We start from the raw sequence: 23,784 nt of genomic DNA, 5'->3' as shown, positions 1-23,784 counted from the left end.
GTGGCACCACCCAGGGCTCAATCTCCGTGCTCTGGCTGAGCGGTGCAACCGCCTCTGACAGTGGTGCAACCACCTGAGCTCGGTCTCTGAGCTCTGATTGGGTGGTGCAACCGCCCCAGTCAGGCGGTGGCACCGCCTAAGCTCGATCTCTGAGCTCTGGAAGGAGGTTGTTAGAGCCCTTGCAGATTCTAAACTTGGGGTTGATCTCTTTAGGGGATCGGCCTCCTTGGAACTCTATAGGGGTTCCTCCCTTGGAGTTGCTGCTCAAAGGCTGTAGAAAAGATTCATCTATTGCTTATGAAAAGAGGAGGAATACATGGCTATTTATAGGGCTTCTAAACCCTAACTCCTAATAGGACTCCTACTTAAGACTCTTACTTCTAACCAACTCCTAATAGGACTCCTACTCAAGACTCCTATTCCCTTACAACTCCTAATTCTTCTCTAAGAAAAAACCTCCTACATGAATGTCCCTCTCAATTAGGACTCTCCTAACTAGAGTCATAACAGAATGTCCCTCTCAATTAGGACTCTCCTAGCTAGAGTCCTAACAGAATGTCCCTCTCAATTAGGACTCTCCTAGCTAAAGTCCTAACAGTTTTACATGCCCTCTTAATTAGGACTCTCCTAGCTAGAGTCCTTACAAACCCGCCCTCTTCAAATCAGCCTTGTCCTCGTGGCTGACGATTCATGAATTTTGGGAATTTGATCTTCAAGTCATCATAGTTCTCCAAAGTGGCATCTTCTGTTAGTAGGTTTGCCCACTGTATTAGCAATTCAGTAGTGGATCGTCATCGTCGAGTCATAATCCGTCGATCAATAATGGCACTTGGCTGAGTCTGAAGTCGTCCTTGGGTAGTCATATTTGGTGGGTGGCTTTGGGCTATCTCCAAGCACCAATTTACAACTTCTGTCTGGCCGTCGGTTTGTGAGTGATATGCCATACTCCTTTTCAATTTAGTACTCTTATTGTGTAATTCTTTTGAGTCCCAATTGTAATGAGCTACGGAGCTTGGTGCTTCCTCCAATTTTTTTATAATCTTACTAGTCTCTGAATCTTCCTGCCATTCCAACATAATATCCTCAAGGATGTCGCTAGTCGGAAGTGAAATGACAAAAACTTCAACTTGCTCGGGTAGCTGCGAAAGCGCATCTGCAAGAACATTCTCTTTCTCCTTTTTGTAAGTTATTTCATAATCAAATCCAAGAAGTTTTGTTACCCAGTTTTGCTGCTCAGGGGATGATATATTTCGCTCCAAAAAGTACTTGAGGCTTCTATGTTCGGTTTTAATTTGAAATCGTCGACCAATCAAGTAGGGTCTCCACCTCGTTGCTGCGCTGCGCGCACAATGGCGAGCATCTCCTTATCATATGTTGACTTATTTTGATGGGAGGGGGATAATGCCTTGCTAGTGTATGCGAGTGGTCGATCATCTTGCATGAGAATTGCTCCAATTCCGACTCCAGATGCGTCGGCCTCAATAATGAAGGGTCGGTTGAAATCTGATAGTGTTAGCACCGGCGTCATCGTCATGGCTGCCTTAAGTTTGTCGAAGGCAACGGAGGCTCTGTCCGACCATTGGAAGACATCTTTTTTCAGAAAGGAAGTAAGTGGTGCACTGATCTCTCCATAGATTTTCACGAACTTGCAGTAGTAGCCTATTAAACCCAGAAAGCCATGTAGCAATTTTATGTTCCTCGGGATCAGCCAATTTTGCATTGCTCCAATTTTGAAGGGGTCTACTGCAACACCTTCCTCTGATATGATATGCCCAAGATATTCCACCTTCTTTTGAAGAAAGCAAAAATTCATAGTGGTTATTGTGTGTTCAAAAGGTGGTTTTCGGTATGTCTTCTTCGCATACTCGTATTTGATGATACCCGGATCGAAGGTCCAGCTTTGTGAAGATTTGTGGTCCCTTTCATCTTGCAACTCATCTACTACTAGAATAGGGTATTTATCCTTGATGGTTATGCCATTGAGAGTTCGGTAATCAATATATAATCGCCATATTCCATCCTTCTTTCGTATGAGGAGCACCGGAGAAGAGTAGGGGCTACAACATGGCCGAATAACTCCTGTTTTGAGCATATCATTTACAATCCTTTCTATTTCATCCTTTTGGAGATGTGGATACTGATATGGCTGAGCATTTGTTGGAGATTGGCCTGGAAGAATCGTTATACAATGATCATGCCGACGGGTAAGAGGTAGGTTGCGTAGTTCGTCAAATATATCTGAAAATTCAGCAAGCAAAGGAAGTAGATTTGGATTTTCCAATTTTGTTGGCTCTCCCTTAGTTTGCTGCTCAAGTTGTACTAAAAAGCCACTGCATGCTTTATGCAAAACCTTCTTCATTTGTTGTGTGCAAATCATCGTTACGTCGCCCCCACGTTTCCCGTGCAGTATCACCTATTTCTCCTTACTATAAAATTTCATAATTAGTTTCATAAAATTCCAAGAAAAATCACCTAATGTTGTCAACCATTTAATTCTAAGCATGGCCTCATGATCATCAAGAGGAAGAAGGAAGAAATCTGCAATTATCTCTTGGTCCTACAGCAATAGTTTCTCCTGCGGGCGCCTATGATCACACTTCAAAATCCGTCTGTCGGTGACCTTAACATCAAACCTGCAACGATTCTCGATAGGTAATTCCATTCGAATAGCAACCTTACTATTTAGGATATTATTAGTGCTGTACGTGTCGATAAAAACAGTGATCGGTTGTTGTTTGAGAAGGCCTCCAACTTTCATCATTTGCAGGTTTGAGTAGCCGGCTAGTGCATGTACCGTAACTTCGGTCGGTTGTGGCTCTTCTTCTGCATCTTCTTCTTTATGTTCAATGCTCTCTTCTGGATGTTCAATGACCTCTTCTTCTACTGGTTCAATGATAAAAAGTCTCCCTTTACTACAGCGATGTTCATGGCTCCATGGCTCGTCGCAATGCCAACATAACCCCTTCGCAGATCGCTCCTGAAGCTCTTCTCTTGTCAACCTTTTTGGTGCAGGGACTCGGTCAATAGTAGGGGGGGCTAAGGGCTTCAATATTACTGGTTAAGGAGTGACCCTAGTGCTTCGAGCTTCATGGTTCAATTGCTCCTCTTGGGAGCTAAGGGCTTCAATATTACTGGTTATAAGCGTGTACGGTTGTCGCCCTTTAACTTCTCCTCGGATCTCGGGCTTCAAGCCCTCAATGAATGTCCTCGATAGCTGTTTTTGAGACCAATCATGAGTTTGATTAGATAACCTTTCAAACCTAGTTTGGTACTCCTGAATGGTGGAGATTTGTCGGATCTTTGCTAGTTGTTCGTCAATATTCTCGTAATCGGTTGGTCTGAAGTGAATCAGCAGTCCTTCTTTGAATTGTCGCCATGAAAGGACTCCATAAGTATGTTCAAACTGTTTAAACCACTGTATAGCATCCCCTTCAAGATGTATAGCTGCAATTTTCACCATAGAAGCATCTACGATTTTGTGGTACCGAAAATATCGCTCCGCGCGTGAGATCCAACCAATCGGGTCTCCTTCTTCCCATCTAGGGAAGTCCACTCTCATGCATGGATAGTTGGGGTCGGTCATAGAGCCTCTCCTCCCTTGGAAGTCATCTCTTCGGGCTTGCTGTGATTGGGCAAAGCTCTCTCCTTGATATGATTTCTTCGGGCTTAGTGGTCGGCCCAATCTGAGTTCGATAAAGAGCGTCTAAATCTTATCCTCCATTCGCACCTCCAAGGCTTCGAATTTAGCATTGATTGCCTCCTTAGATGCCATAATATATGCCCCCAAATCTATGATGTTAAGATCTATCTTTTGTTGTTGGGTTAAAGGCATGTATAGGTTGAGAGAAGTGATGGTCGAAAGGGTTGGTGGATTGGTGGATGTAGGCTACGGTTTAGGCTTGTTTTGTGGTTATTTTGGGTGCAGTTTGAGGGTGTGTTTTGTTAGAGTTTTAGGGCTGTGGATGAAAGTTTTGGATCTATGGTAGATGGTAGCAAAGGTTTGACAAAAATCCGTGGAAGTTGCAGCAAGTATGTGCTGTCTTATAAGAGTAGAATTGTCATCGAAGAAACAACGGTTTCTCGACGTAATTTCCACCAAAAACTTGAGAGAATTGAGGAGGAAATTGATAGCAAAATCACAGTTTATACAACAGCAAGGATATCTAATTTAATCAAGAAAATTTTGGTAGTATAACAGCAAGGAAATTGGTGCAAGTTGTAATTGCAGAATTATCGTCGAAAAATTTCAACGGGTTACGATGAAAATTTGCAGCAACATAAAATCATTTTTAGAGATAAATTTCTTAATAGATCAATCTTAGATGGAAGCCAAGATGATATATGAAGTGTATAAGAAATTTCATTCAAAAAAGATTGCAAATAGATGGGTTAAGGCAACGATATGTAGCTGAAATTTTCTACAGCATAGATTTTAAAGTGCAGCAGATTGGACATAAAAGATCAGTAGTTTATATTGAGAATTTTTCAATGAAACCAAAGGAAAATCAACTGTTAGGAAGTGACAAACATGTCATAAAAATTATGTAGAAATTTGGATAGAAAAAGCACAGTAGCAAGATCAAACAGATGGTGTTATGCGGCTTGAATTCTGCAATTCAAGTGCAGCAGATTGGACATAAAAGATCAGTAGTTTGTATTGAGAATTTTTTGATGAAACCAAAGGGAAATCCACTGTTAAGAAGTGTTAAATATGTCATAAAAATTTCATAGAAATTTGGATAGAAAAAGCATAGTAGCAAGATCACACAGATGGTGCTATGCGGCTGGAATTCTGCAATGTATCTATCGTCGTAAAGATGAAAACTTTGTGACGAAAAGTTTATGCAGCAATATAGGAACGATTTTTTTTTTTTTTTAGATTTTTCAATAAGGATAACTAAATTACAGCAGCAGTAAGGTAGGAAACCAGAACCTGTTGCAATTCACGGGGAGATCAAAGGATGATCCGTGGTGGTGGAGATGATGACGGAAATCGGTGATGATCTTTTAAGCAATTGTGGGAATTGCTTTGGACGGTTGTGGAGGGTTGATGGATGGCTGTGGAAGGGCAGTTAGACGCCAGGAACGCTGCTCTGATACCAGGTGTTAGAACCCTTGCAGATTCTAAACTTGGGGTTGATCTCTTTAGGGGATCGGCCTCCTTGGAACTCTATAGGGGTTCCTCCCTTGGAGTTGCTGCTCAAAGGCTGCAGAAAAGATTCATCTATTGCTTATGAAAAGAGGAGGAATACATTGCTATTTATAGGGCTTCTAAACCCTAACTCCTAATAGGACTCCTACTTAAGACTCTTACTTCTAACCAACTCCTAATAGGACTCCTACTCAAGACTCCTATTCCCTTACAACTCCTAATTCTTCTCTAAGAAAAAACCTCCTATATGAATTTCCCTCTCAATTAGGACTCTCCTAACTAGAGTCATAACAGAATGTCCCTCTCAATTAGGACTCTCCTAGCTAGAGTCCTAACAGAATGTCCCTCTCAATTAGGACTCTCCTAGCTAAAGTCCTAACAGTTTTACATGCTCGCTTAAGTAGGACTCTCCTAGCTAGAGTCCTAACAGAGGTGCAACCGCCCCTGACAAGCGGTGGCACTGCCTAGAGGCTCAGTCTTCGAGCTCTGCCAGGCGGTGCAACCGCCAGACCCCGAAATTTCGGGAGATGACAGTTTTGAGCTCGGAATTCAAACTGGTTTGGGGCCTATAAATACCCCATTCTTTCAGCAATGAAAGAGCAACCAAAAACAACCGAAATCCTGATCTTACTCTGTGATTTTTAGAGCTCAAAAGTGTTGTATGAGTTAAAAGTTCTCCTTCCTCTTTTCTTCCAAGTTTTGATCTGCCAAGAGAGGAAAGAAAATTCTGTAAGGGTTCCCTAAGCCTATCAAAAGGAGTGAAACTATAAAAAGGTGGTTGGCCTTCGCCTATTGAAGGAATGCCTCAATTGGACATTGGTGACCTCGTCGGTAGAGGAAGCCAAAAGTGGATGTAGGTCAAGATTGACCGAAACACTCTAAATCTCGGTTTGCATTTACTTTGAGCATATTATCTTTACTGCAAACCTCCTTAATAGCTTACTACCTTCTGTGCATTTACAATCGTGTTTCAAAGTTCAGTATTTTTCGAATCGGCGTTTAGACATAAATCAGTTTTATCGTACGAACATCATATTTCAGTTTATGCTTACATTCTGATTTCCATCATAACTGCAAACTGCCTTCATAGACTTGCTTTAATTGCATCTTACTTGATCACAAGTTAAAGTGATTTACGAATTAGCTTTTCTACCGAAATCACTCTTATCATACAAACGCAGTTTTAATCGTCGAAAGTTTTTTGCTGCACTAATTCACCCCCCCCCCCTCTTAGTGCTCTTGATCCTAACACTTAGGAAACCGAGTCTTCAACTCCTCATATGATTCCTATGTAGCATCTTCAAGTGGTAAATTATACCAATGCACTAGTACTTCAGTAGAGGGACATCGACATCGACAACACATTACGATCCTGTGGTCGAGGATGGCTTGTGGTTGGGCTTGAATATCTCCATCCTCAATGGTGTTGGGCAGTTGGATCTGGGGTGACTCGTGTTCTCCCAACTTGGGCTTCAGGCATGATACGTGCAAGATAGGGTAAATTTTGGTAACCTCTTTGGAAGGTGGCAGCCCTTTGATGGAATCCATGGAGATGTCGGTCCACACCGAGTCCGGTATGGGTAGTGGTTGTAGCTTCCTTGGACTCATAACTATTTCACCCTTTTGCTATTGACATACATCACATTGTGTCACATATTCAGAAATAAATTTTTTCATCTTTCTCCAATAAAAATTTTAGTTCACTCTTTTATAGGTTCTCATAAATCTGGAGTGCCCTACTAAAGTGTAGAGTGCATTTCAAGCAGGATGATTTTGATATAAGGGGAGTCATGTATAAGCACAATGCGACCTTTATAGCGTAGATCCCTTGAATCCCAAGTGTAGTGGGCTATTGCGCATGGATCCTCCAATTTTTTTATGATGTTACTAATCTCTGGATCCTTCTTCCATTCCTCCCTAATGTCCTTGAGGAAGCCAGTGGTAGGAAGGAAGATGACTGGAATTTTAGCTTGCTCAAGTAGCCTTGAGAGTGCATCTGCAACAATGTTTTCTTTTCCTTTTTTATAAATAATTTTATAATCAAATCTCATAAGTTTGGTTACCCATTTTTGTTACTCAAGGGATGATATCTTCTGCTCCAAAAGTACTTGAAGCTTCTATGGTCGATTTTAATTTTTAATCGCTGGCCGATCAGGTAGGGCCTCCACCTCATTACTGCGTGCATAATGTGTTAGGATCAAGAGCACTAAGAGGGGGGGGGGGAATTAGTGCAGCGGAAAACCTTCTACGATAAAATCTGCATTCGTTCGTTAAAAGTGATTTCGGTAAGAAAGCTGATTCGTAAATAACTTTAACTTTTATTTAAGTGAGATGCAGCAAAGATATAAATGCAGTTTTCAGTTATGATTCAAATCCGATAGTAGGCACAAACTGAAATATGATATTCGCACGAAGAAACTGATTTACGTCTAAATACTGATTTGTAAATCACTTGATTAGATGAGATGCAATTTAAGCAAGGATATAAAGGTAGTTTGCAGTTATGATAGAAATCAAAACGTAAATGCAAACTGAAATATGATGATCGTACGAAAAAACAGATTTACGTCTAAATGCTGATTCGGAAAGTGCAAAGCTTGAAACCCAATCGTATATGCGCAGAAAGCAGTAAGCTTTAGAGGAGGTTTGCAGTAAAGATAATATGCTTAAAGTAAATGCAAACCGAGATTTAGAGTGGTTCGGTCAATCTTGACCTACTCCACTTTTGGCTTCCTCCACCGACGAGGTCACCCACCCTTTTACAGTTTCACTCCTTTTGACGGGCTTAGGAGACAACCCTTACAAAATTTTCTCTCCTCTCTTTACAGCTCAGAACTTGGAAGAAAAGAGGGAGAAGAACTTTTGGCCTTTACAATAATTTTGAGCTCTAAAAATCACAGAACAAGATCAGGATTTCGGTGTTAGTTCATTGCCCTTTTAGTGCTGAATGGGTGGGGTATTTATAGGCCCCAACCTAGTTTAAATTTGGAGCTCAAAACTATCAATTCCCAGAATTTCGGGATCAGGCGGTTGCACCTCCTGACTGGAGCGGTTGCACCGCCTAGCAGAGCTCGAAGACTGAGCCTCTAGGTGGTGCCACCTCCTATCAGGAGCGGTTGCACCTCCTGCCAGAGCTCGAAGATCGAGCTCAAGCGGTGCAACCTCCTGACTGAGGCGGTTGTACCGCTCATCCAGTGCTTGGAGAACGAGCCCAGGCGGTGCTACCTCCTGTCAAGGGAGGTTGCACCGCCCAGTCTCGCTCGGAGACTAAGCCCAGGCGGTGCCACCGCCTGACTGGAGCGGTTGCACCTCCCAGTCTCGCTCGGAGACTGAGCCCAAGCTGTGCAACCTCCTGCCTTAGGCGGTTCAACCGCCTGGCAGAAATCAGGGTCCAAATAGGTTGATCCATTCGGCCCAATTTGGGTTTTTCAAGGGCCCAATTGCCCCAAGATTAAGTTAATGGGATCACCTCCCATTTCCAACTCAATCATTGTGCTAACTACGATATTCCCTAAGACATTTTCTGCAACTTGCTCCGGTGCGTCAATCGCTTCTTCCGACGAGCTTCCGGCGAACTTCCGTCGATCATCCGATGAACCCTCGGTGATGCTCCTACGGACTTCTGGCAAACTCCTGGACTTGCGACGATCCAATTGGCGAGTTCCGACGAGCTTCTTTGGCAAGCTCATGGACTTCTCGGATTTGTTCCCGCAGAACCTCCGATGATTGTCCAAATTTTCGTCGAACTCTCGAACTCCCAACGTGATCATTGTCTTGACTCCGACGCAACTCCTACTGCATGTCTTACTTTCATCGTAGTTAATCCTGCACACTTATCTCAAGATATAGATTAGATAACAAATGACAATTGACTTTATCATGAAAATCCGAGATTCAACAATCTCCCCCTTTTTGATGATGACAATCAATTGATAATGGAGTTAACCTTAACTCCCCCTATCTATATGCCATACTTGAGATAAGTCTTTCTTGAATTCAAAACCTTTGAATTCAATAGACATATTGATAAGTTAAAATCATTTAAAACTTATCAATACTCTCATCATGATTCCCATCATGATGTATCTCTCTGAAGATGATGTCAAGGCTTGACATTCATTTTCAAATTTTACATTACATGTTTGAATGATGGTAATAGTAGCAATTTATCATATTGTAAGATATCAACATGTAAATCTGCGAAGTAAGATTTTGATATCATTACATGATGCACACATTTCAAATGTTTTAGCAATTATTGCATTTCATCACATGGTAAGATATCAATACGTAAAATTACGATGCAAATTTTTTGTTTGATATCTTGACCTGATACAAACAAGGCATAATGCAAATTATAGCAATCGTAGAATCTCTTAGTGATGCAAGCATGGCATTAATACTCATATATTTCTCCCCCTTTGTCATCAATAAAAAGCATGGTAATTGTGATACCAGGAGAACAATATAAGTAAATTTTGAGCATAAGTGTGATAGTCGTTCATGCCTTTACTAGGTTCAAGTTATTTTCCAATAGTAAGTGATAGGAAATCAATTGTACAAGCATGATATGTAGTTCACTTTGAATACTTCTTCTTTTTTATTTGTTATAATTTTTTTGCATGAAGGAGGAAGGCCATTTGTGATACCAGCTATTTGTGAGTTTACTTTGAGTGAAGTTAAAACTATTGAGAGATTAAATCTTGCTTCAGGTATCAAGATATGTATGTGAAGCAAATCTTTGCAAGTAAAAACATTATCATCCATATTTCAAGATGGAATTCATAAGTAGGAATCATTTCATCAAATCTATTTCAGAAAAATATTTTTCATATAAGTGTATGAAAAAATCTGATTTTTAGGATACCCATTGTTAAGCGAATCCAAACATGAAATGAACACTTTCATGCATTCGGACAAGACTATGCTACAGATTTTCAAATACAATCATGAAGACAAAACATGCTTATTGTTATGGAAATTTTTGTATTAAGCACATAATTTCCAACATGTTTTTTGGCTTGTAATAGCAATCAAGTGATTTGATCATTCAATTAAGTCCGAAAAATAATTTTAACTAGTTTATGTATTCGGACACATCAACATTCCTAATTCTCTTCTTATGAAATCAAATTGTTCTTCACTTAGAGGTTTGGTAAAAATATCAGCTAGTTGATGTTTAGTATAACATGACGCATCAACTGCATTGTTATATCATTTTCACAAATCATATTTATCATGGAAATCAAGACACAAGGTTTTCAAAAACATTTAGTTTCGAGGTAAAATCCGACAGTGAGTAACGAGATTAAACAATGAGTGATGTTCGTAACTCTGCTCACAAATAAATACATCAGGTAACGAGATCAAGGATCAAGGCACAAGGCATTGTGATCATAGTGAGTAACATAAAGAGTTTACAATACACACACAAGCTCATTCAGGAGGTGAAAAATTAAAATGCCTAAATAAAGAGTCAAATTGTCGATGAATTTGCTTCAACTCAGATAGGAATTGATCTTGTCGATGTTCAAGACGTTCTTGCCTTTGTTCAAATCGGTCCATCCGAATCCCAATATCTTCGACAGATAATGTATGAGCTGGCTCAAATGAATGTGTTTCTTCAAAGGAACAGATCAGAGGAGATTGAGTACACCTAAAGACTGGTGTTTTTGGTTCTGGTTCAGGTTGAGGGGGATCAGTTCTTCTAGGCATTCTAACCCAGTTACCATTTCTATAAACACATCTTAATCGGTGAAGTAGATTTTTATTTATTATGCTAAACCTATCTACTTTTATTACTTCTTCTTCCGGTGGTATTAGAATATCGTAGGCTTTCAGTATTCTAGTGATTATACCACCATATGGAAGCATCATGTCTTTCTTAGATAGTTCTAACATGTTTTGCTGGATAAGATAACCAAGACAGATGTCATGTCCTTTCATGATCAAATACATAGTTCCTAATTCTAATTGGCTTACTTCATCATGATGGTATTGTTTAGGGAGAATGATGCTAGTTAGGATATGATGAAGTACCTTAGTGTTTAGTGACAGTAGATGTTCACAACTTTTAGGAACAAAAGTTAAGTTGGGATTGGCGAAAATAGTTCCTAAGGCTTCAACATATGTTGTCCCAACAGTTTCATCATCCCATGATCCTCTAAAGTAAAGTCCTCTACTTTTTATGGGAATGCCAATCATGTCGCAAATGAATTTATCCGTAATGGAGATGTGTTGTCCTAAGAGATAGGTACACATTCTTTCTTCTTCATCTACTTGTATGTTGTTGTAAAATAATCTAACAAGTCTTGGATAGATGGTTCATTAATTTGTAAAATAGGGAGTAGATCTAAGTTTGCAAACCATTGGATTGTCTCTAAGTCTCTTAGTTCATTTAAATCAACATGTTTTCCCTTATTGACACTCCTAAGTTCGAAAGAGGAAAACTTTTCAGCATGATATTTTGAATCGAAAAGGGTAAGATCAAAATCTTCCACTAATATCCTCTTCCCTTTGTCCCTTGAGGATCTTCTAGACCCCATAACTACTGCTGTTTAGGAGGATAGTATGAGCAAGAGTAAATGAATCAAAAACAGAATTTAAGGGCTTCTTAGATAATACCTTAGTGAGATCTTCAAGAGGGGGAAAGATTGTTGATCTTTTGCTTCGAAATGAGGAGTATTTGGTATACTATGAGGGGAGAAATGGAGGTGGAGAAGCTTTGGAAGAGTAAAGAAGGGAAAAGAGTGAGTTGGGGTCGGTTCCACCGCCGGCCCTAGCTCGGGTTAAAAAGGGGCAGAGTTGCGGGCGGTTGCACCTCTAGTTGGGGCCGTGCAACCGCTTGCAACACGTGACAACCGGAGGTGCTACCTCCAGCTGGGGCGGTGCCACTGCCTACAGGCAGTGAGCACTTGTTCTAACCGCAGTGTGATCTGATTTGAAAGTTTTTGACTTCAGAAGAATTTTCATTCAGAGCAATCAACTTTACTTGCGTAATTACGTAAGAATTTTCATTGTAAGATAAGAAATTTTGCATGATCAAGATAGATCTTATAACGTGCATACATGTTTGTGACGGATTGTTCAGATTGGTAAGCCTTGAAAGTTTATGACAAACTTTGTAGGTTCATGATATAGTTGGAACTGAAAGTAACGAACGGATGAAATCAATGAGTTTGAAAATCTACAGGATATGTGAAGTGAGGATCTTGGGTTTCCAATTCTAAGAGATCAAATAGGATTATATCTATATCACATTTGTAATTTTAACTTTCTAATCCTCTTCTGTTTTTTAGGCTAGAGAGCATCGTGAGTTCTTTTTAGATATCGTGTCATGAATATCGAGAATCCAAAGAGCAGGATATTATTTCTTACTCCCAGCTTAAGATGTTTTATGTCTTTACAAGAAAGGATGATCTTTAGGTACCCATTTGCTTTTGGGTGCCTCAAAAATAGATTCACATTGTTTATCCTGTTACATAGAATTTATCATGGTTCCTTTATGAACCCAAATTAATTTGTTCGGACTAATTTTCTTTAATGGACAATAATGCGTTTTGTGTCCAAGTTTGCAACAAAAGTTGCATTTGCTTTGGTGTCGAACATGTAAGATGTGGCCTTTTATGAAGGTGGTTGGATTTTAGTGAGGACTTCTCATAAATCCGATTCCACTTCTTTTGGGAACGTGACCCTTGTTTGCAAGGATCATGTTCAATGACTTGCTACCAACCTCGAATTTCTTCAAGGTGTCCTTAAGTAGCAAGTTTTCCTTTTGGAGAGTTTCTAGATCATGACATTTTATGCATGAACTTAAACTATCATGATATTCAATTTTTAACTTATCAAAATTACAAGTAAGACTATCATGCTCCTATTTTAGCAATTTATATTTTCTACTAATAATCTTGCATTCATCAAATAAGTCATGGAAGGCATTTAATAATTCATCAAATGATAAATCTGCATCTATTAAATTCGTTACCTCCTCTCCGATGGTCATTAAGGCGTAATGAGCAACTTGCTCAGTGTTGGACTCCTCTTCTTCAGACGCACTCGAGTCATCCCACGTTGCTTTGAGCGCCTTCTTCTTTGATGTTCTCTTCTTGACTTGGGGACAATCACTCTTGTAGTGTCCTAGCTTCTTGCACTCATAGCAAATAACTTGGTCCTTCTTGGGTTCAAATTTATTTTTTGTTTCATTCTTAAACTTGTTTCTTTTAATGAATTTTTAAAATTTTCTTGTTAGAAGTGTCAAGTCATCGTCACAGTCTTCATCACTTGAGTTTTCTCTCAAGTGGTCTTCTAAAATTCTAAGTGCCATATCCTTCCTGTTCTTTGGAAGGATATCTTCTTGCTCTTCATGAGCTTTGCAAGACATCTCGTAGGTCATTAATGACCCGATTAGTTCTTCAAGAGGGAAGTTATTTAGATCTTTCGCCTCTTGAATAGCAGTGACTTTAGGATCCCAACTCTTAGGAAGGGATCTTAGAATCTTATTTACGAGCTCAAAATCCGAAAAACTTTTTCTGAGTCCTTTTAGACCGTTGACGACATCCGTGAAATGGGTAAACATGTCGCCAATAGTCTCACTCGGTTTCATTCAAAAAAGTTCGAAAGAGTGTAACAGAAGATTGATTTTTTACTCTTTCACTCGTGCCTTCGTGAGTCACTTCGAGTGTGTGCCAAATATCAAATACGGTTTCACAAACCGAAACATGGTTGAACTCATATTTATCAAGTGCACAAAATAAGGCATTCATAGCCTTTGCATTCAGAGCGAAAGCCTTCTTCTCCAATTCATTCCAATCGATCATTGGAAGAGAAGACTTCGAAATCCATTTTCGATAAGATTCCAAAGTTTAAAATCCATAGAAATAAGAAAGATCCTCATTCGGGACATGTAAAAGAGTGGCCCTCTTGGTTTCCAGTGTATGCCATCTCTCTTGGGTTTTAATCCATTTGAGAGTTAACCCCGCTCTGATACCAATTGTAAGGATCAAGGGCACTAAGAGAGGGGGGGGGGTGAATTAGTACAGCGGAAAACCTTGTACAATAAAATCTGCGTTCGTTCGTTAAAAGTGATTTCGATAAGAAAGTCGATTTGTAAATCACTTTAACTTTTGTTTAAGTGAGATGCAGCTAAGATATAAATGCAGTTTGCAGTTATGATTCAAATCCGATAGTAGGCGCAAACTGAAATATGATATTCGCACGAAGAAACTGATTTACGTCTAAATGCTGATTCGTAAATTACTTGAATAGGCGAGATACAGTTTAAGCAAGGATATAAAGGTAGTTTGTAGTTATGATAGAAATCAAAACGTAAACGCAAACTGAAATATGATGATCGTACGAAAAAACAGATTTACGTCTAAAGGCTGATTCAGAAAGTGCAAAGCTTGAAACCCGATCGTATATGCGTAGAAAGCAGTAAGCTTTAGAGGAGGTTTGCAGTAAAGATAATATGCTCAAAGTAAAGGCAAACCGAGATTTAGAGTGGTTCGGTCAATCTTGACCTACTCCACTTTTGGCTTCCTCCACCGACGAGGTCACCGACGTCAATTGGAGGCCTTCCTTCAATAGGCGAAGGCCAACCACCCTTTTACAATTTCACTCCTTTTGAAGGGCTTAGGAGACAACCCTTACAGAATTTTCTCTCCTCTCTTTACAGCTCAAAACTTGGATGAAAAGAGGGAGAAGAACTTTTGGCCTTTACAATAATTTTGAGCTCTAAAAATCACAAAACAAGATCAGGATTTCAGTGTTTGTTCATTGTCCTTTCAGTGCTGAATGGGTGGGGTATTTATAGGCCCCAACCCAATTCAAATTTGGAGCTCAAAACTGTCAATTCCCGAAATTCCGGGATCAGGCGGTTGCACCTCCTGATTGGAGCGGTTGCACCACATGGCAGAGCTCGAAGACTGAGCCTCTGGGCGGTGCCACCTCCTGTCAGGGGCGGTTGCACCTCCTGCCAAAGCTCGAAGACCGAGCTCAAGCGGTGCAACCTCCTAACTGAGGCGGTTGCACCGCTCAGCCAGTGCTCGGAGACCGAGCCCAGGCGGTGCCACCTCCTATCAGGGGAGGTTGCACCGCCCAGTCTCGCTCGGAGACTGAGCCCAAGCGGTGCCACCGCTTGGCTAGAGCGGTTGCACCTCCCAGTCTCGCTCGGAGACTGAGCCCGGGCAGTGCAACCTCCTCCCTTGGGCGGTTCAACCGCCTGGCAGAAATCAGGGTCTGAATGGGTTGATCCATTCGGCCCAATTTGGGTTTTTCAGGGGCCCAATTGCCCCAAGATTAAGTTAATGGGATCACCTCCCATTTCCAACATAATCATTGTGCTAACTACGATATTCCCTAAGACATTTACTGCAACTTGCTCCGGTGCGTCAATTGCTTCTTCCGGTGAGCTTCCTGCGAACTTCCGTCGATCATCCGATGAACCCTCGGTGATGCTCCTGCGGACTTCCAGCAAACTCCTGGACTTGCGACGATCCACTTGGCGAGTTCCGACGAGCTTCTTTGGCAAGCTCATGGACTTCTCGGATTTGTTCCCGTAGAACCTTCGACGACTGTCCAAACTTCCGTCGAACTCTCGAACTCCCATCGTGATCATTGTCTTGACTCCGGTGCAACTCCTGCTGCATGTCTTACTTTCATCGTAGTTAATCATGTACACTTATCTCAACATATAGATTAGATAACAAATGACAATTGACTTCATCATCAAAATCCGAGATTCAACATAATGGTGAGCATCTCCTTATCATATATTGATATTTTTTTATGGGAGAGAGAAAACATCTTGCTGGTGTATGCGAGTGGTCGACCATCTTATATGAGAATGGCTCAAATTGGACTCTAGATGCGTTAGCCTCAATGATAAAGGGTCGGCTAAAATCTAGTAGTGCTAGCACTAACGTTGTCGTCATGTGTGCCTTAAGTTTGTCGAAGGCAGCAAAGGCTTTGTCTGACCATTGGAATGCATGTTTTTTCAGTAGAGAAGTGAGGGGTGCACTAATCTTCCCATAGTCCTTCACAAATTTGTGGTAGTAGCCCATTAGTCCAAGGAATCCATGTAATAATATCATATTTATAGGTTTCTTTTGACAATAGCCTTCTTGAGGGTATTGGAGCATAATTGATAATCTGAAGTATTTGTTCAATGTGCCTCTTGAATTCTGCCAGAAATCGAGCTTTGGTCGATTTCGCGTATTCTGTTTCATTTGTTTGGAAATAGATTTCATTCAGTCCCCTTCACTTAATTGAGGCTTATGTTGGTGCTTGAATTTTGGTTTGATCTTGTCTATAAATTATTTACATTCTTGAAACATTTTGTGTAACTTTTAAGCTATATTGTATTGACACATATAGGCACATATATATCCCATTGTTCCGCATTTGCTTTCGATATGTGCCTATTCTAGTTTCATTCCTTTGGATATTGAATTCATCTAACCTTCTTATTTGAATGGAGCTATATATGATTGCTTGGAATCCGTGTATACTCTTGCTTTCATTTCATTCCAAATCTGAATACATTTGTGAGAGATTGTTGCTTGCATCGTATTGACTCGTAAAGGCACATGTACATTTTGTTGTTCCGCGTGTGCTTCCGATATATGCTATTTATTGTTCATATTGCCTTTTGTACTCTGGTGTTGTGGGATAATGTGAACCTTTGCCATAAATGGTAAAGGGAGTTATGCATAGAGCCTGCGATGCTCTACCGGCCCCCTCTGACTTCACCTAGACGTGGGTGGATGGAGCTCCCAAACGTGGGAGACTTCTGTTTGGTGGTCATTCAGAAATGGATGAATCACATTCTGTCTGTGGTCCCACTACACCTTCTGTAAGTTTGATATGATATCGAGAGCTTTGGTTATGTGTTTCTGTACATGCTTTGACTAAGAATGATATGAATGCAACGTCAAAGACGACGTTTGAGCTTTTGTTTGGTATTTGTTATTGATATGCTTCGAAATGTTTCATACGCCGTTGATATGCTCCGAAACATTTCATACGCCATTGATAAGCTCCGAAATGTTTCATTCATTGTTTATATGCTTCGAAATGTTCCATACGCCATTGATATGCTACGGAACATTTCATACGCCATTGATAGGTTCCGAAATGTTTCATTCATTGTTTATATGCTTCGAAATGTTCCATACGCCGTTGATATGCTCCGGAACATTTCATACATCATTGATAAGCTCCGAAATGTTTCATTTGTTATTGATATGCTCCGAAACGTTTCATTTGTTGTTGATATGCTCCAATTACTCTATGCCTCATCTGTTATGAACCAAATATGTTTGATTGAAATGACAATTGTGATTCTGCACCCAATGATATTACGTCTATAAATTCTTATATTCTGCCTTGCATTTTGAAACTTTATCTCTTTGAAAATTGTCCTCTTTTGACATGGATATGTTAGTCACTTGCTGAGCTTTATATGCTCACCCCGTTGTTGTATACATTTTTCAGGATAGCTTGTCGCTTGCTTAAATGTTAAGTTTGGGCTGAGGCAGTGGAAAGCTAAAAGATTTTGGGGCAAATCTTTATTAGTATATATGTTTTTGTTGTATTAGTACACTGTTAGAACCCTTGCAGATTCTAAACTTGGGGTTGATCTCTTTAGGAGATCGGCCTCCTTGGAACTCTATAGGGGTTCCTCCCTCCAAGTTGCTGCTCAAAGGCTGCAGAAAATATTCATCTATTGCTTATCAAAAGAGAAGGAATACATGGCTATTTATATGACTTCTAAACCCTAACTCCTAATAGGACTCCTATTTAAGACTCTTACTTCTAACCAACTCCTAGTCAAGACTCCTATTCCCTTACAACTCCTAATTCTTCTCTAAGAAAACACCTCCTACATGAATGCCCCTCTCAATTAGGACTCTCCTAGCTAGAGTCCTAACAGAATGTCCCTCTCAATTAGGACTCTCCTAGCTAGAGTCCTAACAGTTTACATGAATGTCCCTCTCAATTAGGACTCTCTAAGCTAGAGTCCTAATAGACTCGCCCTCTTCAAATCAGCCTTGTCCTCGAGGCTGATGATTCGTGAATTCTGGGAATTTAATCTTCAAGTCGTCATAGTTCTCCCAAGTGGCATCTTCTATTGGTAGGTCCGTCCACTGTATTAGCACTTCATTAATGGGTCGTCGTCGTTGAGTCACGATCCGTCGATCAATAATGGCACTTGGCTGGGTCTGGAGTTCTCTTTGGGTAGTCATATTTGGTGGGTGGCTTTGGGCTATCTCCAAGCACCTATTTAATGTTAGGATCGAGAGCACTAAGAGGGGGGGGGGTGAATTAGTGCAGCGGAAATCTTACAGCGATTAAAAACCAAAAGCTGCGTTCGTTCAAAAACTATTATGATGCAAAAGCAAATTCTCAGTTTGTATCTAAGTGCAGTTTGCGTCTAAGCGCAGATTGCGTCTAAGCGCAGTTTTGCGTCTAAGCGCAGTTTACGTCTAAACTCAGATTTACGTCTAAACGCAATTTTACGTCTAAACGCAGATTTACGTCTAAACGCAGATTTACGTCTAAACGCAGTTTTACGTCTAAACGTAGACTTACGTCTAAACTCAGATTTACGTCTAAACTCAGATTTACGTCTTAAACTCAGATTTACGTTTAAACGCAGATTTACGTCTAAACGCAATTTTACGTCTAGATGCAGATTTACGTCTAAACTTTGAAACTCGTTTGTATACTCACAGAAGGCAGTATGCAGTTGAAATCAAGACGTAAACGTGAACTGAGATCTGATGATTGAGCGAGGAAAGCCGATTTACGTCTGAATGCAGTTTTACGTCTAAATGTTAAAACTCGTTCGTAAAATTGTAGAGGACAGTTTGCAGTTATCAATGGGATCGAAATGTAAGTGTAAACTGCAAAGAAGCTCGTTCGTAAAAGCACGGAAGACAGTTCTGCAGAATCAAACGTAAACGTAAACTGTAATGTACGAAAATATGAATTTACGTCTGAATGCAGATTCGGAAGAACAGCACTTAGAACTTGTTCGTGAAAGCGCAGAGAGCAGTAGTAATGAAGGAGGTTTGCAGTAATGATAAAGTGCTCGAGAATAAACGCAAACCAGAGATTTAGAGTGGTTCGGTCAGCCTTGACCTACTCCACTTTTGGCTTCCTCCACCGACGAGGTTGCCGACGTCAACTAGGTGCCTTCCTTCAATGGGCGAAGGCTAACTGCCCTTTTACAGTTTCTCTCCTTTTGACAGGCTCAGGAGACAACCTTTACAGACCTTTCTCTCCTCACTTTACAACTGAAAACTTGAAGAACAGAAGGAGGAAACTTAAAGGCTTTACAACACTTTTGAGCTCTTAGAATCACAGAAAAGATCAAGATTTCGGTGTTGGTCTGTATCTTTTCAGTGCTGAATGGGTGGGGTATTTATAGGCCCCAACCCAATTCAAAATTCGAGCTCAAAACGATCAAATCGATCAAATCCCAGAATTCTGGGATCAGGCGGTTGCACCTCTTGACTGGAGAGGTGGCACCGCCTGGCAGAGCTCGAAGACTGAGCTCAGGCGATTGCTCCTCTCTGCCAGAGCTCGAAGACTGAGCTCGATGGTTGCATCACCTGGCAGAGCTCGAAGACTGAGCTTGGTGGTTGCACCACCTGGCAGAGCTCGAAGTCTGAGCTCGGTGGTTGCATCACCTGGCAGAGCTCGAAACTGAGCTCAGGCTGATGCACCTCTCTGCCAGAGCTCGAAGACTGAGCTCGGTGGTTGCATCACCTGCCAGAGCTCGAGACTGAGCTCAGGCTGATGCACCTCTCTGCCAGAGCTCGAAGACTGAGCTCGGTGGTTGCATCGCCTGGCAGAGCTCGAAACTTGAGCTCTGGCGGTGCTACCTCTTGACAGAGGAGGTTGCACCGCCCAGTCTAGCTCGAAGACTGAGCTCTGGGCGGTTGCACCTCTTGGCTGGGGCGGTTGCACCTCCCAGCCTCGCAGTCCTGGCGGTTGCACCTCCCAACCTCTCAGCCCAGGCGGTTGCACCTCCTGGCTGGGGCGGTTGCACCTCCTGGTGCAATCAGGGTCCGAATGGTTCGCTCCATTCGGCCCAATTTGAATCTTTTCAGGGGCCCAATTGCCCCAAGATTAAGCTAATGGGATCACCTCCCATTTTCATGCTTAATCATCATGCTAACTACGATTAACTCTAAGACAACTTCTGCAGCTTTGCTCCGATGCGTCAATCGCTTCTTCCGGCGAGTTTCCGGCCAACTTCCGTCGATCATCCGATAAACCCTCGGTGATCCTTCTGTGGACATCCGGCATACTCCTGGACTTTGCGACGATCCACTTGGCGAGTTCCGACGAGCTTCGCTTGGCAAGCTTCTGGACTTCTCGGATCTGTTCTCGCTGAACCTCCGACGACCGTCCGAACTTCCGTCGAACTCTCGAACTCCCAACGTGATCATGATCTTGACTCCGGCGCAACACCTGCTGCTTATCTTACTCTCATCGTAGTTAATCCTGCACACTTATCTCAACACATAGATTAGATAACAAATGACAATTGACTTCATCATCAAAATCCGAGATTCAACAATCTCCCCCTTTTTGATGATGACAATCAATTGATAAAGGAGTTGTCCTTAACTCCCCCTATCTAAATGCCATAGTTGAGATAAGTCAACCTTGAATTCAAGACCTAAGAATTCAAGTGACGTATTGATAAGTTAGATCAGTTAAACTTATCAATGCTCTCATCATGATACCCATCATGATGTATCTCTTCAAGAATGATGTCAAGGCATGACATACATCATCAGGTTTGTATGATAGTGTTTGTAACTATTCATCATGTAATAATATAAAGCTACGAAGGACTTTTTACATGATGCACACATTTGAGATTTTCTAGCAAGTTTGCATTTTCTTCACAATATAGAATATTAAATCAAGATATGATGCAAACTATAGCACATGTTCACATATCTCTTGGTGATGCAAGGATGGCATAACATTGTTTATAGCATCACTCAAGTATTTGCAACTATGACATAGACATGATTATGGCAGTTCAGCTATGACATAGTGTTTATCAATTCATATGTTTCTCCCCCTTTGTCATCAACAAAAAGCATGATAGCATTATCAAGCATATAAAGGAAGTCATGACACATATATCTCTTTATTGTTTGTTGCTTGACGGAGGAAAGTCATTTTTCAAAGAGTTTTCATAAGAGTGTACAGGAACATCCCATACAAACCGAGAAATGAACTTCTTACATGCATTTGGTTAAAAATATTTGTCACATAATTTGCAACATGTTATTTGATCAAGCGTTGTCAAGGCATGTAATAGTAATAACATCCGAAAAATAATTTTAACTAGTTTAAGTATTCGGACACATCAACATTCCTAATTCTCTTCTTATGTAATCAAATTGTTCTTCACATAGGGGTTTTGTGAAGATATCAGCCAGTTGATGTTTGGTATCAATAAACTCTATGGTTACATCATGATTAGAGACATGATCTCGTATAAAGTGATGTCTAATATCAATGTGTTTGATTCTTGAGTGTTAAGCTTTTGATGTAGTAACACAATTATTTCAAGTGCAGCATTCTATCATATTGCATAGCAAGATTTTTTATTTTAGCAAGTGTAGCATTGCATCACATGGTAAGATATCAGCTCGTACAATGCAAATTTTTTGTTTGATATCTTGATACATGGCATGATAGCAATCATAGCAACCATATCAATGTCATACTACTGACTTATCAACTTACATTGGTATGTTGCTCCATATTTTTCAAGGCATAGGCTTTTAAACCTTTTTAGTTTTAGTGCAAAAACCGAGATAAACAACAAGAGATGTTTGCAAATATGCTTACACAAACAAAGATAACCATATCAGGGTAACATATGTACAGCATATCAGGTAACCATAAAGACAAAGTCCTTCATGAATAACATAAGGAGTTTACAACATGTCATATCAAAAACAGCAGACGTTCATACAAGCTTATTCATGAGGTGGAAGATTAAAGTGCCTAAGTAAAGAGTCAAATTGTCGATGGATTTGCTGCAGCTCGGTTAGGATTTGATCTTGTCGAAGTTCAAGCCGTTCTTGTCTTTGTTCAAATCGGTCCATCCGAATCCCGATATCTTCGATGGATGATGTGTGAGTTTGCTCAACCGGATATGTTTCCTCAAAGGGACAGATCGGAGGAGATTGGGTACTCCTAAAGACTGGGGTTTCCGGCTCTGGTTCAGGTTCAGGTTCAGGCTGAGGGGGATTAGTTCTTCTAGGCATTCTAACCCAGTTACCGTTTCTATAGTGACATCTTAGTCGGTGAAGTAGATTTTTGTTTATTATGCTGAATCTATCTGCTTTCATTACTTCTTCTTCTAGTGGTATTTGAATGTCGTAAGCTTTCATTATTCTAGTAATTATTCCACCATATGGGAGCATCATATCTTTCGTAGATAATTCTAACATGTTTTGTTGGATCAGATAGCCAAGACAAATGTCACGTCCTTTCATGATTAGGTACATAATTCCTAATTCCAATTGACTCACTTCATCATGATGGTATTGTTTAGGAAGAATTATACTAGTCATGATATGATGAAGTATCTTAGTGTTAAAGGGCAATAGATGTTCACAACTTTTAGGAACAGATTCTATGTTAGGATTGGCAAGGATTGTTCCTAAGGCTTCAACGTAGGATGTTTCAATGGTTTTTTCATCCCATGATCCTTTAAAGTAAAGTCCTATGCTTTTCATGGGAATACCTATCATATCACAAATGAATCTATCAGTGATTGAGATGTGTTGTCCTAAGAGATAGGTTTGTTGAATCTCAGATTTTGATGATATAATCAATTGGTGGGTTAATTGATCTAATCCATATTATTGAGTTAAGTGTGCAGGATTAACTACGATAACCAGAAAACATAAAGCAAGGATACCGGAGTCGAGCTCGATGGACGTTTAAGAGACCGAAGAATCATCGGAGATGCTGCCGGAACCATCCGAGAAGAAATCGGGAACGTGTCGGAAGTTCGCCGAAGAAATCGTCGGAGGCTCGCGGAGATCACCGAGAAGGCTCGGCTACTCGTTAAAAGTCATCACAAAGATTGGGAGCTTGCAGGGAGTCCGTCGGAAGAAGTTTGTCGGAAAGCTCGCCGGAACAAGACTCGACGTTCGCGGTTGAAAATTTGCTTAGGATGTGTTTTGGTTATGTAGTCCACTTGTAATTAGGATTAGGATTAAGAGATAATCCTATATCCTAGTTAGGGGCCAACTGGGCCCAAAGTCAGAGTTGGTTTAGGCTAAAAATTAAGCTAAACCAGAGAACTAGAGAGCCAAGATTGAAGCCCAACTAGTGGCTGAAAACACTGTAGTTGGGCTGAAATCACTGTAGGCGGTGGCACCGCCTAGTTTGGCGGTGGAACCGCCCAGCACCCGAGTGCTGGGCGGTGACACCTCCTTGGCTGGGCGGTTGCACCGCCCAGCACCCGAGCCCTGGGCGGTGGCACCGCCTGGTTGGGCGGTGGCACCTCCAGCACCGGAAACCCTAAGAAAATTCAAATTTTGGAGCCCAAAATTTGAATCCTCTTGAGGCCTATAAATACC

This window comes from Musa acuminata, chromosome BXJ1-7 (genome assembly GCF_036884655.1).
Source record: "Musa acuminata AAA Group cultivar baxijiao chromosome BXJ1-7, Cavendish_Baxijiao_AAA, whole genome shotgun sequence".
Lineage (NCBI taxonomy): Eukaryota > Viridiplantae > Streptophyta > Magnoliopsida > Zingiberales > Musaceae > Musa > Musa acuminata.
This window is presented reverse-complemented; position numbering follows the sequence as displayed.